Source organism: Cricetulus griseus, chromosome 5 (genome assembly GCF_003668045.3).
Source record: "Cricetulus griseus strain 17A/GY chromosome 5, alternate assembly CriGri-PICRH-1.0, whole genome shotgun sequence".
Classification (NCBI taxonomy): domain Eukaryota; kingdom Metazoa; phylum Chordata; class Mammalia; order Rodentia; family Cricetidae; genus Cricetulus; species Cricetulus griseus.
Genome location: NC_048598.1, coordinates 19,395,062 through 19,408,411, shown reverse-complemented (window position 1 = coordinate 19,408,411; position 13,350 = coordinate 19,395,062). Strand labels below are relative to the sequence as shown.

At 37.6% G+C, this 13,350-nt stretch overlaps 1 protein-coding gene across 4 annotated transcripts in view; it reads right to left on the bottom strand.

Annotated features, from left to right (window-relative positions):
• The window catches only part of LOC100758550 (interferon-activable protein 204), a 45,846-nt gene that overhangs the window by 12,848 nt on the left and 19,648 nt on the right, over nt 1–13,350 (bottom strand). The window contains exons 1-3 of one of the 4 annotated variants that reach the window (XM_035445745.1): nt 5,868–6,255; nt 1,977–2,018; nt 1,395–1,526 (exon numbers count right to left, since the gene is read on the bottom strand). The exons of 1 other annotated variant lie outside the window; for it this stretch is intronic. The gene's annotated coding sequence lies outside the window, so the exon portion shown is untranslated. Of the gene's footprint in view, nt 1–1,394; nt 1,527–1,976; nt 2,019–5,867; nt 6,256–13,350 lie in introns of those variants that run through there. 2 more of the 4 variants (XM_027418912.2, XM_027418913.2) reach the window with 2 other exon arrangements.

The following is a 13,350-nucleotide window of genomic DNA, read 5'->3' as shown; positions in this document are numbered from 1 at the left end:
AATAGTTCATCAACCTTTAAACACTCAATAGCTTTTATATCTCAAAGTTACAAATTTCTTAATCCTTCCTAAAACACAGAGTAAGGTATATCACAATAACATCCTAGAAACCCAGTTCCATTTTCTGTCTTAGTTATAGGTTCTATTGCTCTGACAAAACACAATTACTCAAAAACCAATTTGAGAAGAAAGGGGTTCATGTCATTTTATATTCCACATCACAACCCTTTATTGACGTTATTGACGGAAGTCAGAGCAGGAATTTGAGGCTGGAACTTGGAGGCAGGAACCAAAGCAGAAGCCGTGAGGAATACTGATTACTTGCTCGATCCTCAAGGCTTGTTCAGCATTCAGGAACACCTGCACAGGAATGGCACTGCCCCCAGTGGGCTACACACTCACATCAATCAGTAATCAAGAATATGCCCTACACATTTTCCTACAGGCAATTTTGAAGAAAGCATTTTCTCAACTCAGGTATCTCTAGATAATTTTATTTTGGATCAAGATGATAAAAAGCAACCAGAACACACACTTGTAAAGAGATAATATTTTAAATGATGGATTTATATACCAGTAATTGTGTATGGTATTTCTTAGTATTTTGTGTCTCTTCATAGAGCCATAAGTAGCAATATAGAATGTGTTTTGTTCCAAATGCACACAGATGTACACATATCCTCTTTATGTGTATGTAAGAGAGGATACTCATCTGTGAATTTCAGAAAACACACACAATATTTTGATAGATACAGAAGTATGTTTTTCAAATAGTAAATTAACAAGGTATAAAATTCTTCAAAAAGTTTGGAATATTTGAGAAACATAAATGATACAGCAAGAGAGATAACCTTACATAAAAATACATCTGCAGTCAACTTCTAAAATACTTTGTTCAAGTACACATTAAAAACTCTAAAGAGCCGGACATTAGAGGCACATGCCTTCAATCCCAGCACTCAGGAGGCAGAGGCAGGAAGATCTCTGTGTGTTCGAGGCCAGCCTGGTCAACAAAGCAATTTCCAAGACAAGCTCCAAAGCAATCTAGAGAAACCCTGTCTTGACTCCCCACCCCTGACCAAAAAAGTGGCAATCCCTACTTGAGAGAAACACAGGCTTAAAGAACTGGCCAGGGAGAGATCCTTAAAATTCTTACAATGTCTCTATTTCTAATAGTAAAGCATTACAGCATTTCAATCATGTCAGACAAACAAAAAAATTCTAAAGTATATATGGGAAGCCTTTAAAATATTCTAAAAGTAGGCAATAGAGATATATTTCTAATTAACTCTCCCATCAGCACCCAGCATTTTCAACCAGAAAATAAAAAACAATTCCAAACAAGCTAAAACTAAAAAAAAAAAAAAAAATACTTTCAATATAACAGTACCTACCTCACTATGGTTGAGATACTGTGGATAAAAAGACAATGATAAGTTTATTTGTGGATGATCAAAAAAAGATGGACTTGAATAACTGTGGCAATCTGTGGAACTTGGAACTATGCATGTCCATTGTTTCTCAACCTGTGCAATATCAGAATACGAGAGTGCTGCTCCATGTCATTACATATTTTCACTAAATACTATTTCATAGCAATCATTTAATTTCACTACCTTAACCTTTTCCCCAGCCAATCATCAAACCCAACAAGTTCCTTCTCTCTCTCCAGCCAAGATAACTAAAGCCTTCTCATTTCCCATTTCCTCATACTTACATTTAGAAAGCTACTTTATTATTTTTCATAACCAAAATGTGTTTTTGTTGGTTAGACCCCAGAAAGGGTGGAATAAATATGTCTGCCATCTTCCCTAGTGAAGCATCATAAACTAGCTGCTGTGGGTTCACTGCTCTGAGAGCAGCTGACACCAGCCCTGAACCCTCCACTCTCCTCGAAGAAAGCCTTTCTAATTTCCTCTGTTCCCTAATGAGTTCCCACAGAGCTCTTAACTCTACATAGCCGGGGCAGGACTCACCTTCTTGGAAATTTCCACAGCAGTGTCCAGATGCTAGTTTATCTGCAAGGCAAGAAACAGAGATAGTTTCTATTGAATAAGAAGATAAATGAATAAATCTCTCAGATTCTGGACAGTGATGTTGCAATCCCTGAAGTTGCAAGAAGTGCAAGTAGTTTAAAAGCCGGAAGTATCACACTGGTGAGCGTCATTTCCCTTTACTTCAAGTTGTGTAGCTCTGAGTGTCTTGCACGGTGCTCTGCCTGGGGAGAGGAAGACTGCAAAAGACAGGCCTCCTTCCATTGTTCTTAGCTTTTGGTGTGGCTCCTGGCTAGTGAGATTGAAAGGTTTCCATGTTGTATGCACTTCGTTACAATGAAACAAAGGTCCACTGGGCTCAGTTGTTTTCCTTCCATGTCTTCATATGAGGATGTTACAACCTTAAGCCTTCCTGTTCAACAGATTTACCCGTGGTAAGAATCACATTCCTTTGAATAAAAGTAATTTCTAAATGGGAAAGTGTGAGCCAACCAGACACTTCTTTTCCACTCAGTTTGGATGCTGCAGGAGGAGAATTCAGTGTCTATTACCACAAAGAACTGAATGTCTTTCCTGGGTTGAGGAATATCTCTGATGCAGGTACTTTGGGTTTAATCACTTAATAATGCATTTTCTTATTTTTCAATAGTTCCTAAGCCAGAAGATTGTTCAAGCAGAATGCTGCACATTTAGCCTTCAAGTAATAGAAAGGAATTTGACATTAGCTGCTTCTCTCTGGACTACAGTGAAGCTCTGCTTTCTTATGTGGCCAAGTTAATGAATCCACAGTGTCTCTGCATTATTTACGGATAAACATAATAGGTAGTGGGCCTATTTAATGACAATATGGAAACCTCAAAAATGGGAAGTTCTAAACTTGTACTCAGACCAAAGTCCTGAAATATCCTTGTCCTTCTGTGCTATTCTGTGAAGGAAAATAGGGAGTCCCTGTTATGTTGTAATTTTGAGATTTTTTTTTTGTGATATGGGAGCCTCTGAATTCATTCAACCAAGAATTTGGATTTATACCTCTGGATTTTGGTTTTGCCTATATCTTACTGTTCCAATGTCCAGATACTTCCCTTTTGGAATCAGAAAGTATGTGCCTCACTTTTTATTTTACTGGAGTCTAAAAGTACATTTAGGATTTTAAAGAGACTTTGGATTTCTATAACGTGTTGAAAAATTTGAGGAATATGGAACTTTAAAACATTGAACTGCATTTAATACTGTATTGGCATGAGACTCTTAGGGAACAATGAAGGAGAACTATGATTTAAGAGTGATGCTTTCAAGTGAGAATAGAGCACTATGGTTAAGTGCAGCTGGAGAGTGTGGGGGCAGAATAGTGGAGGGAATATGTAATTAGAATAGCTAATTCTAAAGAGCTTTCAAAATGTCTTATGGAAACTACTACCGTATATACTTTATAAAATAAACACATATTCGTATAAGAAAGTGCTTAAATGAAGTATGTTCCATATAATGAGTAACAACGATCCTTCTAGAAATCAATTACTAACAAACAAAAATCCTAGTGTCAGGAATAGGTTACTTTGGAGTTGTTGATTGCTGAGGTCCCTTAACATCTCCCCAAACACACACACACACACACACACACACACACACACACACACACACACACATACACACCCCAAGCTATTGCCACTGCTCTTGGTTTCCTTCCAGATCTTGATAGAGACACCACATACATGTGATCACAGAACATGGAGACTCATCAGCTGCTACTGACCTTGAAGCTACATTCCCACTTGCTAGTTCTATGGGGCTGGAAGGTGCTATGCATGCTACCAGCACAGAAAAGTAATCTCCAATCTTACCCCTTCTTTGTGGGAATCCTTGAAGAAGACGAGGAAGAAATAATTGAAGAGCCAGAGGTGGTGAATGACTACAGGGACATGGTGTTTGCCAAACACAATGGCGCATGTATGATCATGTGAACTCAGAGCTTTTGTGGCAACATAATAAGTTTAAGCCAGACTAAATCCAAGCAAGCAGTGAGAGGGAGTGGACACAAAGTCCCATAACCAGCTAAGGAGTTTTTGGCACTTGATAGTTGCTGGGAGGTGGAGAATCATTCTTATTAAAGGCATGGGCCATGGTTGGTTGATCACAAACTGTACTTGGTGAGTTTTAATGATAAAGGAAGATAGAGAGTTGGATGGGTAAGAAGGTGAGTATGTATCTGAAAGGAGTTGTGGGGGGTGAATATGAGCAAAATACAGTGTGTTAATCTCTCAAAGAACTAAAAAGTGAGAAAGGAATCAAATACAGTTCTTTCTTAATGCAAACTAAAAACTTTATTAGGCACACATAAAGACTTGGTAGAAAAAATAAAGACCTAATTTTTAAAAATGTGAAAAAGGAAGTGCATAACATGGTCGGGGAACTGGTGAAAGACGATATACAGATTGTTGGTGTAAGATGGAGACATCCCACAGTGAAATGGCCGTAACAGAAGCAGAACAAAAACCTGCTGATTACCAGACCACAGCAAAGGACCTAAGCAGTCCAATAACAACTTCTGCGAAATGTTATTTAAGATATGTACTCTTAGGTTGTTAATCAAACATTCTTTAACAGTGGAGAAATACAAAATTAACTAGAAACTAAAAACAATCTTGTTTGTCTACATTAGTGGAGCCTTAATAGTATTGAAGGTAGAAACTCTTATCAAATACCAAAGTATGATAAGCCTTCCCATCCTAGAAGGAGGTAATAGTTTTAATTATGGATTTACCTACTAATAATTGTGCATTCTATTTGTTATTATTTTGTTCCTTCACATCTCTGTAAAATCATGCAATATGTTTTGACACAAGTGTACACACACACACACACACACACACACACACACACATACACACACAGTATACATTCAATGTCTTTGAGAGCACACATATCCATTCATTTGAAAAAAATCAAAAGGAGAAACCACAGTCAGTGTATCAGTTACTGAATGAATAAGGTGAAAACATCTGTAAAATGATTTAGAAAGTTTGAGCAACATAATTGATAAACATAGCAAGATGTGTCTAATACAGGTACAACTCCCAAACTGACTATTGAGGTATGTAGTCCAAATGCACATGGAATACTATGAGTAGGGCAAGAAAGCCTTCAAATCATTGTAAAAACAAACAATAGAAATACATTTCTATTTAATTATACTTTATATCCCCTGCATCTTATGACATAAACCCAAAACTAGAAAAATATAGCCAATGAAAAAGAACGACTTTCATGATGACAGAATTTTTTCCCAGTGACTAAATATTATTTTTACTATCCTGTGTGAAGGAGAGAAAAAGAAACTACTAAATATGCTTAAAAAACAGAATGTATTTGAACAACTATGTTTGTGAATCTTAGAAAAATTTTACTACACATGTCCGCTGGCTTTCATGCTGTGTATTATTAGGATATTACTAGATAACAAAGCTCCATGTGCAGATGTATTTTCCACTCAATTATTTCATGGTAATTTTTCATGTCCTTAGCTTGTCCTTTACTCAGTCACAGGCTACAGCCACCCAGTTTCAGCTAACTCTCCAGCCAAGATAACTAAAACCTTCTTATATTTTTCTATGTATTCATACTTAGAAAGTTTATTTTACAGTATGTAATAATCAAAATGCATCTTTTCTTGCCTCAAATCCCAGAGATAGAATAATAATGATGTCTTCCATCTTCATGCATGGATCATTAAAAACTAGCTACAGGGTTTCACTGTCTTTAAGGCAGCTGGAACCATCCCTGCTCCCCCCCACCCCCCCACTGGAAGAACCACTACTGATCCCTCCTGTTCCTGTGGGTTTCACAGAGCTATCTATTTCTTACATAAGGACTTACCTTGCCAGAAATTTCTCAGCAGTGTTTAGATTGTAGATCCTCAGCAAGGCAGGAAATGGGCTTGTCTATCTTTTGTAGGTAGAAAAACCCACAAAAAGTACACACCAGGGTGTTGGAATCTCATTAAATGCTGAGAAAATGTGGTATTTACAGAATAACGGGGAAGAGAAGGAAACTGGTTAAACTAAGTTCCTAACTTGAACAATGCTTAATGTCTTACCCCGTGCTATCTCTCTGGGGAGAGCTGTGATGAAACAGGACTCCTCCCAGCAGTGTTCATAGCTTTCGATTTCCCCAGCTTTTCCACTAGAACAGTATGTTTCCTGTTAATAATGTAGTTTCCAGGAAAAAAACAAAACAAAATACAAAAATAGAGCTTTTCTTTACTCAGTTTTTTTCTCTTATAAATATAAGAAGGCACAAATCCCAACCCTGAGCCTTCTTATGCAACAGATTTAAATGTGAGTCACTGGGAATCTTATACTCGTTTGAATAAAGGTGAAATCACTAAGAGATGAAAGTGTCTCAGTCAGCCATCTCACCTTCCTTTTCTGTTCAGGATGGAAGCAGTCAGGGAAACTTGTTAGATTCCTCTGTTCCTTGTACTTGCTTGCACACTTCCTAGGTAGGGAAAGATCTGTGTTGAATCACTTTTGGGTTAAATTCTTTCCATAGCACTCCTTAATTTATTAATGGTTCCCAGGGCCTAGCTTTCCAGAGCATAATTTTACAAGAAACACATAACTCCAAATTAAGCTAATTAGAAAGTAATTTGCCATTAACTACTGTCTGTATTGTAAGTAAGCTGTCTTCTTTCAGTCTAAGATAATGACCCCTTAGGCATCCATTATGGGAAAACACAATCAATCACAGGCTTTCTATGTCACACTGAACTGAACTATCTACATAACACTGGCAATACTGAAGTCTTGATAACTTATGGAAAAGCTATGAGGCTTCAGAACCTAAAACAATTCATGTTAAGGATAGCGGATGGTGTAGGGAGACACCGTAACCATGCCTCCTAAGGGCTGGCTACAGGTGTGCTTAACCACACCTGTCAGGGCGTGGTCAGGTGGTGTTCAGGATGACGCATGGGGGGTTTCTGAGGTGCGGGAGACATGTGGGAGCTCTCTCTCTCTGGCCTCCCTAGCTTGCTGCCTCTGGGTATGCTCTGGCTTGTGCTTGGCTGGTATTATCTGAATAAAAATATCTTAACCTACGGCCTCACACCTCAGGATGGTGTCTGTACTATTGTTACACCAAGGCTTGGAACAAATGACACCAAGCAGTGGAAGCTAGTTTGAGAGCTTTAACATTAACCCAAAAATAGAGTAATGCCATGAATTGTGGTAGTAGAAATGGTAATAATCAATGGTAATGCCATCATCTGGCAGGGGTCCATTTATTTGCCTGTGTAGAAAAGATGAATGTACATTTTCTAAATGCTGGTGTTTGGCAGCTCTTGTATCCCTCTGTATTTCACAGTCCATGAGGTTGGGAAAACTTTCATTTTCTGATATCTTCTTCAAATTCTTTCATTGTGCAAATGTTTCCCTTCCTTGGTTATTGCATTCATTGTAATTTTTAGCCTGTTTTGAATAGGATTATTTCCTTCTTATGTTTGGTATTCTTAATATGTTTGTCAATTTTATACAGGAAATCTACTGATTTATTTATTTTACATAACAACCACAGTTTCCCCTCCTTCCTCTCCTCCTGTTCCCTCCCCTCCCTTCTATCCTCCCCTGTCCACCCCTCCTCTGTCTCCATTCAAAATGGGTAAAGCCCCCCATGGAAGGCCACAACAAAGCATGGCTTTTCAAGTTGAGGCAAGACCAAGCCCTCCCCCCTCCCTCGTATCAGAGGGAATAGGTTCCAAAGAGCCAGATCATAATCAGGGACATGTTGTACTCCCACTGCTAGGGGCCCCACAAAAGACCAAGCTACACAACTGTCACTCACATGCAGAGGACTAGGCCAGTCTGATGCTGACGCCTTGGCTATTGATCCAGAGTCTGTGAGCTCCTGCAAACTCAGCTGTTCTCTGTGGATTTCCCATCATGATCTTGACCCCCCCTGCTCACATAATCCTTCCTCCCTCTCTTCAACTGGACTCCTGGAGCTCAGCACAGTGCTTGGCTGTGGATCTCTGCATTTGCTTTCATCAGGTACTGGATGAAGGCTCTGTGATGACAATTAGGGTAGTCATCATTCTGATTACAGAGGAAGGCCAGTTCAGGCACCCTCTTCACTATTGCTAGGAATCTTAGCTAGGGTTGTCCTTCTGGATTCCTGGGTATTTCCCTGGCACCAGGTTTAATCCTAACCCCATAATGGGCCCCTCTGTCAAGATTTCTCTTTCATTATTCTCCCCATCTGTTCTGTCCCCAACTCTGCCAATCTAAACCCTCATGTTTCCATCACCCCATTCCCTACCCTTTTCTTTCCCACCCCCAATTTACCTAGGACATCTCATCTATTTCCTCTTTCTAGGGAGATCCATATATGCCTCTGAAAGTCCTCGTTACTAAGCTTCTTTGGGGCTGAGGAATTTAGCCTGGTTATCTTTTGCTTTATATCTAATATCCACTTATGTGTGAATACAAACTGTGTTTGTCTTTCTGGCTCTGCATTACCTCACTCAGTATGACTTTTTCTAGTTCCATTCATTTGCCTACAAATTTCATGATGTTATTGGGGTTTTTGTTTGTTTGTTTGTTTGTTTGTTTGTTTTCACCGAGTAATACACTTGGGTAGATGTACCATATTTTCTTTATCCATTTTCAGTTGAGGGGCATTTAGGTTCTTTCCAGGTTCTAGCTATTATGAATAATGCTACTATGAATATAGTTGAGCAATTGTCCTTGGTATGATTGAGCATCCTTTGGATATATATGCCCAAGAGTGGTATTGCTGGGTCTTGAGGAAGATTGATTCTCAATTTTCTGAGAAACCACCATAATAAAGAAATCTACTGATTTTTATGAGTTACTTTTTTATTCTTCTATTTTCTGAATGTTTTTATCAGCTATAGGAGATTTCTGGTGAGGTCTTTGGCGTCTTAAATAGAGTATCATCTGAAAACAATGATACTTTGAATTCTTTTTTTCCCTTTTATTGAAAAGTTTTCCCCACTAATTTTATTTTATTTTACTACCAGTTTTATTTGGTTGTACTCCAGGTCCCTGGACTATCTAATCTCTGGTTCTTGGTCACCTAAGCAGTGTCAGGTATGGCTTCCAATTTGTAGAGTGGACCTTAATTCATATCAGATATTGGTTGGTTATTCCCACAAGCTTTTCACTATCATTGCATTAACTTATCTGCTGGTTTGTCTTGTCCAACTTCAATGTGATAATTTCCATTTTATCCTATTATAGTTTAGTTTTATATTTTAGGAATAATGGAAAAGGGAAATAGATTTTTTTCATATAATATATTCTGATTATATCCCTTCCCAATTCTCCAATTCCTCCTCACCCATCCAAATCAATTCCCTCTTCCTGTAGTCTAGCCAGAAAATGAACAGACATCTAAAGAATGATAATAAAATAAAATGCCACACAATAAATTAAGAATAAACAAATTGAACTATGACAAAATAACTAAACAATAAAAAAAGCCAAAGAAAACGTGAAAGAAACACAGACACTGAGACACACACAGGAATTCCCTTAAAAAAAAAAAAACCCAAATCCATAAAGTGTGGAAAAGAACTGTAAGACAAAACAAACAAAAAATCGTGACTTAAAAATATGAGACAAAAATGTTGTTTGTTTTATGTTCCCCATCTACTGCTGGGCATGGGCACTACCCTTAGGGATGGCTAGAATATAGAATGTACAAAGAACACAGAAAATGTAACATCAACAACACGAATAACCCAATTAGAAATGTATGATAAAATCCAAATAATTGAGAAATACTTTTAAACATGTTCAACATCCTGTGAAAATGCTAATTAAAGCTTCTTTGAGATTTAGTCAGAAGTCTAAATTAAAAAAAAATAAGTTGGCAAATGCTGGAATGGATGTTGAGAAGGGGAAACACTCTTTGCTGTCAGCATTGCAAGCTAATGAAATGTCTACAAATCAGTGTGTAGGTTCCTCAGAAAAGCTACCACATATCCATCAATACCACTTAGGCATATCTGCTAAGGTCTGTGTCCTACTCTAAAGATACTTTTCATCCATTTCATTACTGCAGTCCATTCACAATAGCCAGGAAATGGAAATATCCTAGGTGTTAGTCAACTGATGAATGGATAATGAAAATGTGGTACATTTACGTAGTAGAGTATTATTCAGTTGTTAAGAAAAATGAAATGACCAGCCTGGTCTGCAAGAGCTAGTTCCAGGACATCCTTCAAAGCCACAGAGAAACCCTGTCTCGAAAAAAAAAAAGAAAAGAAAAAATGAAATGATGAAACTTGTACATAAATTGGTGAATCTGGAAATAATCATTCTGACCCGATCACAGAAAGATTAGAATCATGTTGCACCTTATTTAGATATCAGCATTGAAACTTCAGATTCATGTGTTTCATTTCTAATAACCACAGAGGTCAAGAAATTCATAAGGGTTCATGGAGGAATTGAGCCAAAGTTTGCTTTCTACCACCTACTTCAGGTGGCTCACAATGACCCATAATTCCTGGTCTCTGGGCACCTAAATTCATGTGTCTATACCACCCCTAACATGTATATATAATTAAAAATAATAAAAATAAAATGAAAAACATCCTTTTGCTAAAACAAATAGTATTCCTTTCAAGAATTAAGTGTCCCTGTGTTTGGTAAGAGAAAGCAAAGTCTCTGCTTTAAATGGCACATCTGTATCTCAAACCCTCCTCCCAAAACTCAGGGATCTATACAAGAGGGCACAGAGAGATTGTAAGAGACTGAGATGTGGATCACTATAGTGGTGCAGAGTTTTCCTGACTAAACAGGGAAGTTGCACAGGTGAACTCACAGTGGCTGTGACAGCATGCCCAGTGCTATGGAAGTTCAAGTCAGACAAAACACCATCATGGAGATGGGTGGTCCTCACGCAATTCCAGCCCTAGCTGAGGAGTTATTAGTAATTGATAGCAACAAGAATAGCAAGAATTACTTTTCTTTAAGGGTGTAATGCCTGGTAGGTTGTCCATGCCCTATTGGATGGCCAAACCCTGAAAAGTTTGGGTACTAAGACCATCCAGGGCTATACTGATTGGATGTTTTTAAAAATGTATATGGCTGCAAAGTGGAATGGGTATGGAATGGAGTGTGGAGAAGGAATTTGGGAAGGTGGAGGGGGTGAATATAATCGAGATATAGTACATGGATTTCTAAAAAAAATATAAAAATATGCTTAATGTAACACAATGTCATCAAGAAGAGGAGAAAGATGCATGCATGTGTCAGCTTTCATGACATCATAAAAATAAAACTCAAGTGGGAATTTTCTAACTTTGCTCCACTGACTGAAAATTACTAAGAATTTGTTACAAATTCTTCAGATACATCACGATGTTTGTGGATCAATTCTTATCAGGGCTACCATGGCTTCTCCTTTCTTCCTTTCCTTATCTTAGCATCTAGTCCACTTGAGAGACTCTCAATAGAGGGCTACAATGCTAACATCCAAGATTCCATTTCCACAGTGTTGTACAAGACTCTCACAGTTTCCTAAATGTTTATGTGTAATATAAATGTAATAGAAATGCTGGGTACTCAGACCATCACAGACTGCCTATTGCACTCTGTGCCAGGATTCCATCATCCTACACTGCTTCCCTTTTTAAAGAGGAGATCATCTCTGTCTATACTAGGGGATTGAACAGCCACTTAAATCACTGAATTTGCTAAATTAACAGTTGGGTAGGTTACTTCTTTTGAAAACCCATAGTGTGGATGTAATTAAAAATTATACAAATGGCATAAACAATAAAAATGGAGTACTGCCTGATGAGTAGAACTTTGCAGGGATGCTCAGAGCAAAGAATAGTTTGCTTAAGTTATAAGATTTCCAAGAAGAAAATACAGTTTGTGAAACGCCTAAGTAGAAGCAAACATGATGCATTAAACAAATGTTATGTGAGTAGTATACAGAATGAATAAGCATAATAGACTTGAGCAAATGGTGAACCAGCTGCTATGTGCACATATTTGCACTGCACAGCTATGCCCCATTTTCAGAAAAGCAACTATAATAATGAAACCAAAACAACATGATGAGAGCAAAGAACATGATATGATATAGAAATGAATACTTTGCATTGGTATGGATTTTCATTTATTGATACAAATTTAAGGTCAATTTTGTACATAACATGAATATAGCATATTTCTCTTCTTATTTAGCTATTGTGGTTATACAACTCTTTTAAAATGTAATGTATAGTTACAATTCAGATTGTAGTCACCTATAATAGTCAAAATTTGTGTTAGATTTTCTAGATATACAAAGATATATTTCAAATGGATAGATGGTCTTCAAACCTATCAAAGACATACAGAATGTGGCATTTAAAATGGTTTAAAGTTTTCATGACAGTGAGACACAATTGCTCATGGCACACTAATTACATCAGAGAGGAAGATGGGCACTGAAGAAACTCGTTATGGAGTTTGCCTTTAATATGGCAGAAATAGCCATTTGGGCAAGAAACTGCTCTTGCCTAGACTATTGGACTGTATTCTGTACAAATTGGATATGCAGGACCCACAGGAAAGTGACTACTGAACTTGAAAAAGCAAGATGGGACCAGATTGGTAGGAAAGAAAATCTAGCTACAATAAAGAGGCAAAAATAACCTCAAGCTCATCAACCATCCTTTGAAGAATTAGAATATTAAAATCCAAGTAATACTCCATATATGCATTTGAGTCATTTTGAAGTTTTGGGTAGATGAAATGAGATGCTATTTTGAGCTTTTAGTTATAATACAGGATATGATGCAAAAATATAGGAAAAGATAGCATGTTAGTTGAGAGAGTATGTTTCCCAGTCCTCATGAGGGCTGTGCTCCACAGAAAACCTCAGAGTTCTTTCCTTCCTGGAGCAGCTTTGGAATCTTCAGAAATGTAGGCATCAGAATTTGTTTTGTTAAGACTAGGAAAACAGATTATTAAGTCTCTCCAGAGACTGAACTGTAGGGTATTGTGAAAGGCTAAATAAAAAGATGATTTGAGAAATAACAAGGATTGAGTCATTCAGTGCTGATAAGAGGTAGTTGATTCACATGCTAATCTAGCACTTGTTAGAATTCATAATGCTAAGGAACTGCTATGTATGCATGCTATCAGAGGAGAAAAGTAAACATCAGTTTTATTTAGCTAAGAACCCTGAAAGCATCAACCATAATAAGCCTAGCAATGTATTCCCAAATGTACAATAGTGGCATAAATATCACTGGAGTAACCAACCACCTTCTTCTTGGGTTTAAGGCTCACATCACAAGATAAAGCCCACACTATTATCCGGTACAAGAACCTCG